The sequence below is a fragment of the Leptidea sinapis genome, chromosome 11 (assembly GCF_905404315.1).
Source record: "Leptidea sinapis chromosome 11, ilLepSina1.1, whole genome shotgun sequence".
NCBI classification, from domain to species: Eukaryota; Metazoa; Arthropoda; class Insecta; order Lepidoptera; family Pieridae; genus Leptidea; species Leptidea sinapis.
Genome location: NC_066275.1, coordinates 13901900 through 13908745, shown reverse-complemented (window position 1 = coordinate 13908745; position 6846 = coordinate 13901900). Strand labels below are relative to the sequence as shown.

Genomic DNA, 6846 nt, shown 5'->3' with positions numbered 1-6846 from the left:
GGTGGCGGTGGAGAGTGTTCGAATATAGAATGAAACTTATATCCGATTGCTATTTTCAGATTTATAAGCTATGTATATACTCATGAATTTTCGAAAATATACAGGATGAATCTATCAAGTGGTTATGGATTACCAAATCCGAAACTATGAGGAATAACGAAAAGTAGGTATTCAAAGGAATCTCGGACCCGATTTTATAGATACTTGAAATGTGACATTGGATTTTCTAAAAATCAAAACTCTAGCCAGGAATGGAATCTATTGATTTTCAAATAAAAACAAACCTATTATTACACCGCTAATAAGTATCGAATCCTAGGAAGTAATAACATACGGCAAACTAAAGGAAAGAGTTCGTTTTTCACAAAATTAAACCTTTAGTGATTTATTATTCATAATGATAATGGGCATTTTAATAAATAGCTGGGTTCATGTTTTAAGGATTAAAGTATTATGGATTCCGTTAAGAATATTTTTCAAACATTGTTTGAAGTCATCAATTACTGCTAGTTAATTGCATTACCTGTTTTTATTAGTTTTGTTTTTACGTATCCCCAAAGACAATAATCTAAGGGGGGTAAGAACTGGTGATCACGGTGGCCACCGCACACGATAATACGTTGCAATAAAATTTTCATCAAAATGCTCAGTCAACATCTCCTTTATTACACGTCTCGTATGATTGGTACTGGGGCGCCCGTGGATTGGTAACTGTAGATCTTGTTGAGAAAATATATGGTGAGTATGGACTATCTAGTGGGAGCGCAGCGGAGATTAATAACGGTAATAATAACGGTATTCCTTCCACACTCTGGCACTTGTGTGCAAAAAGTCTTGCCCTGCCCTTAACAATCATATTCAATCGCTCTCTAAGTGAAGGTATCTTTCCACACAGATGGAAAACAGCATACATCGTGCCTGTTCACAAAAAAGGTAGCAGGACAATGATTGAGAACTATAGGGGTATCTCAATGCTATGCACTGTAGCTAAGTTACTCGAACTTATCGTATACAATTCAATTTATCATATTATTGCTAAATCCATTCCTCATGAACAGCACGGTTTTCTCAGGAGGCGATCGACTTCCACGAACCTGGCGTGCTTCACCGATTATGTACTTTCTAACATGCAACGTGGTGGTCAGGTTGACGTGATCTACACTGATTTTGAAAAAGCTTTCGATCGTGTGGATCATGTCATCCTTCTCCACAAACTGCAGCTCCTTGGAATTCATGGAGATTTACTTCGTTGGGTACAGTCGTATCTTTCAAATAGATCACAAGCGGTTGTGATTGGTGGTTACAGCTCTAATCTCGTTGATATTCCCTGCGGTGTACCAGAGGGTTCGCATTTAGGGCCATTGTTTTATAATGCATATCTCTATGATATCGGTTCCTGCTTAGCTAACTCTGAATATCTTATGTATGCTGACGATAAGAAGATATATCGTAGTATAAAATCTATAAATGATTGTCAGTTGATGCAAAAGGATCTCGACTGTCTTTTTGAATATTATAAATGAAACAACATTACAGTCAACATACTCAAATGCGTGCAAATCAGTTATACGCGTAAATCAAAGCCCTTTGACTATAACTACAACTTAAATGGCACACTTTTACAGAAATCCAAACATGTTCGCGACCTCGGAGTATATTTTGATCACGAAATGTTACTCTGCGACCACATTAACAACATAGCAAAAAAAAGCATAAGAAATCTGGGCTTTGTCTTGCGCACGTGCACACCATTTTCTGATATAAAACCTATTAAAGTTATCTACTATGCATATGTCAGGAGTATTCTGGAATATGCTTGTCCAATATGGTCTCCACAACATATAATTTACAATGAACGCTTGGAACGTATACAGAAAAAAATCTTAAACCAACTAAACTACCGTAAAAAATTACACCGGCTCTTATTATGACAGTTGTAAAGCGCACAAACTATTAACGTTGGAGCAGAGACGCATTTTATTTGATATGAGCCTACTATTTGATATTGTGAACAGCTTTGTTGACTGTGATAAATTGACCTCTAAAATATCATACTGTACACCGTCAACCCGCACGAGGCACACGAATCTACTATATAAACCACTAAACTATACAAACTATTCCAAAAACACTTTCATATCACGAGCAATACATACTTACAACACAACCTTCAGTCACGTAGATCTTTTCACCATAAATAAATCTAAATTCAAATCAGAACTCATTGCTACTTTCAATGATACATCTAAGTAACTGATGCACTAACATAATATATTAATATGTTTATTTATTTTACCACATATAGTATACATATTTATGTATTACCTTTTATGTATATATTTAGTAACAGTTTTTTTTTATGTAATGAAACGACCAATATAATCTCAAGATAAATCTCATTTTTGTTTAGTAGGTATCGCACCATGTTGAAATTTTTCGGAAACCGAAATTTAATATAATATAATATAAGGGAAACCTGTTATTGGCATTATTATTGTAAAATATTATTAGTTGTTTATCTAATCTGTAATATGCTGTTGGTTTTCTTAATAAAATAAAATAAAATAAAATAAAATAAAATAAAATAAAATAAAATAAAATAAAATAAAATAAAATAAAATAAAATAAAATAAAATAAAATAAAATAAAATAAAATAAAATAAAATAAAATAAAATAAAATAAAATAAAATAAAATAAAATAAAATAAAATAAAATAAAATAAAATAAAATAAAATAAAATAAAATAAAATAAAATAAAATAAAATAAAATAAAATAAAATAAAATAAAATAAAATAAAATAAAATAAAATAAAATAAAATAAAATAAAATAAAATAAAATAAAATAAAATAAAATAAAATAAAATAAAATAAAATAAAATAAAATAAAATAAAATAAAATAAAATAAAATAAAATAAAATAAAATAACCGAAGCGGTTACCTTTTACCAGTCTCAGACATTTTGTATATACCAGGATCCCCTGGCCTCGAAGATCCTCTATTCCGGTAACTGTTGCTACATTGTACCGTAGTTACGGTCAAACAAACTCATTAATTTTATTTTATTTACAGAAACATTATAATTAAAGCTTATAATTAAAGCAATAGTCAGGTTTATTGCAGAAGTTTATAAAACAAGTCCCATAGTGCATGAGGTCTGTGGTTGGGACGTTTGCAGCTTGATAATGTTCAATCTATCTGAAGACAATGCAGAGCGTCTCGTTGGGCGGCCCTCCACCGCACTGGTAACAGTTCTGATGTCGTTGGAGTTGGGTCACTGCAATTTAAATACGTGAATTTGAATCCTTCATTACAAAATATATATAGCAGAAATAAAGGTGATTAATGTAACTTTAATCGATATGTTAAGAAAATAATAAATGTTACAATATACATACTATGTTTAGTAGTTTTGGCAAAAGATTTAATAGTTTGTGTCCTCAAACATTCATATAATCGAGATTATAACTAGTTAAGCCATAACTATTGTAACATTGTAAATACTTCTAATATTTTATATTTTGAATACATATTTAGAACTCGTTGATTACGTCAGAAATTCGATAATTTCTAACGTAATCAACGAGCAGGGATTGACTTATACATAACAATAAATAGATGAACATTTTAACTTTAGCAGTTGACAAACCCGTATTTGGCGAAGTTAGTCCACATTGTCGTCATTCTTTCCAAAACCAATATATCATCTCCAATAGAATTACTATCGAAGAACACCATATCGAAGAGGTATCCCAAATCGTCAGCATGAGTTGCACCGCCTTCGGTAATATTTGCTCTACACTTCACGAAATTCCTGTTCCCATTGTACAAAAAATGTAATGGAATAATATGGATTCACTGTATTCTAAGAATTTATCAATACTCCTCTGAACAGGGTTAGCATATGATAAGTCTGAATCAAAATCAATAATCTCCCATCTCACTTTACGAGTCATCTTCTCATCAACGATGTAATAACGACGCATTATCTTCACCAGCTTATCTAAATTGGGAAAATTAAATGCTTTCAACTTTTCATAGAATACATTATTGTTTTGAAAATCTTCAGTGGTTTTGTGAATATGTGACACTAGCACTTCATTATTGTTGTAGCCGGATATTATTGGCGTTGTTTTAATTTTATCATTTCCATGATTCAGTGGGGAAGTAATGAAACTCTGCATCCTGCTACTATCTTCGAAACAGACTAGCGAAGGTTCACAAAGAGCGGCATTAGCTTCTATTATTTCTTTTGGTTCTTTTTTGGATAGAAAATAAACTGCTTCATCTACATTATTAAAGTTATGCCCAAAATATTCGGCAAGTTTCAATGGAAGTTTTTGATCAGGTGCAGATATAAGATCATATCGGGTAGTCGCACCACTCTGCAAAATAGCCTGATGAAAAAGCTTTTCGTTTCTAGATAACATATGTAGCTAAACTGATCTTGCTCCAGCGCTTTCCCCGAAAGCTGTTATTTTATTTGTATCACCACCGAATGCTGCTATATTATCTCTTACCCAGCTAAAACTTGGTCTTTCAGTCCTTGGTTTCCTGGTACTTTGTCTGTCCCTTAACACATAAATCCATATGGGCCAAGTATGTAATTAAATGTTACTAGAATTACATCGTGCTGTACTATGAATTTTGGTCCATATACAAATCTGCTAGCAAATCCTCGGATCATAGAACCACCGTATATATACACCATTACTGGAGGTTTGGCAGTTGTGTTTGGCACGTATATATTGATATGAAGACAGTCTAATGATCCGGCTATAGTGTTGTTGAACTCTTCCTCTTGTGGGCACATAGCGGTATCGTCGTTTGCCAGGAATAATTCATCGAGTTTTGGGTTGGGTATTGCAGCCTAAAAACGAGATGTACGTCTATATTATTTGCTTTTCTTGTAAAACTTGAGTATAATTTGACAAGTGATCTTCAGTTTGTGTTTGAATATAAATAGTGGCCACTGTGAATATCTTTATAATCTTAATAATCTAGTCAAAATTATCCCAACCACCCCGACATTTTCACCCGGATAATTAACGTTTTCAAAAGATAATAATAGAATAATACATCCAATATTAACTAACCTTATATAACTTGGAAAAATAGGTCATTGAGTGGGATTATTTTGCCAAACACTGGTATCAAAAAACATATTGTGTACGTGTACGACCCACTTGCATTACTTACAATTATAGTCACAATTCAGAGAATTTATTAAAATAATTTAGATAAAGTAATACTTCGAGGCTTAACGGTATATTGTACTAAAAATTATGCACCATGTCGTAAAAATAATTGAACCTAAACAAATAAGTTATTTTAACGTGTTATCTGCACTATCGGTAATCGCAAACGTCACCTCACAAAATCAATTTTTGATAACTCGGATATTGTGTTGTTGTATAAAACAAATTTTATCTGCTTTCCAGCTTCATCTTTCTAAGCAATTCTGAAATACTTATAAATTCATTTATAAAACATCAAATATTCACAGTCTCACAAAAAAAGTCGTAATTATAATTTATATTTAAAAATTTGTTCAATTACTTTATATAAATAATAAATAGGCTAGGGGAAAGGTTTCTTTTAGGTTTATAGTTCTTTTTATATGAAAAGTGAAAATATTTTATTTGAATTAAATGACAATATTATACATATGCGCCATTTCTTGTTTGATTACTTTTTGCTGTTGTGTAGGTAGTAATAGATCCCGCTACTGTAGAAATTTTAGGATTATTTAGTGTGTCAAGTAGATTTGACAGTCCTCTATACCTAACACTGTCTAAAAATTTCTCAAGAGACCGAAACAGGTGATTAATTAATGGTGCAAGTTCAGTACTGGATGCATTAAGTCCTCCCAGATAAACAACCTTATTTTTTCTGAATGTCTAAATATTATGTGTGTGGTCGTTTATCGTAATGAAAGGCCACACCCTTACTATTGATCAATTTCGGCCGTTTTCTCTCAACTTTTTGCTTTAATTCCAGCAGTTGCTGGCTGTAAAGATCCAAAATTGATGGTACTGCGGTAAAGCTCATAATAAACAAAGTCCTTTCAATTACACCAGATCCACATCATGATGCTTTTGCGAGAATTTTATTACACTATTACCACAGTCTGTGACTGGTTGATCATTAAAAATTAAACATTGAATATGTATCTATGAATCTAGAAATAAGTTTCATCCATTTCGACAGAGAGAAAACAAATGAAAAATTGCTAGAAATAACGTTAAACTAATTTGTGTATCTTTTTATGAAATGTGACCTCTTAATGACATCAAAACCAGCCAGACACCAAAGAGATTTCTTGCACATCTTTTAATCCTTTATGATATTTTTACCTAAAAGTATTTAAAAAAACTTCAAGTCTTACCCCAAAAGGATTCTCCATATCTACCTTGGCGTACGGTATACCCATAAACATTGTGTACTCGCCATCCTCAGCCGGGATTCCCTGGACCAACCCTTGTTCTATCTTCACCAGGCTACATTCCGCTGTGGCTATTACTAGTACCAGCCACCAGAACATCTTGATCAGTTGTGGTCATCATTTCGTAATAAGAAATATCTTTATGATAACATTATCACATAAAGATAATAATGACAACCATGTGCGTCAGTAATTCGGTGCTCTTCTCCACTTCAACTAAATATTTTTAAAATATTTCGTTTTTCTTATTCCACTAGACTGAAGGATCCTATTGGCCATGCTTATTGATTTGGAGATTTTTTTCGGTTTCGTACTTCTATGCGAAAATAGAAACCATATTATATAAGGTCAATAATTCTAGTATTATGTATCTAAGTTTAACTAATATCAAATACATAGAT

The 6846-nt window shown here is 32.1% G+C and overlaps 1 pseudogene; it reads right to left on the bottom strand.

The window, feature by feature from the left end:
• Nucleotides 1-3048: 3048 nt before the first annotated feature.
• Nucleotides 3049-6544, bottom strand: LOC126966978 (cholinesterase-like; annotated as a pseudogene).
• Between the last annotated feature and the right edge of the window lie 302 nt (nucleotides 6545-6846).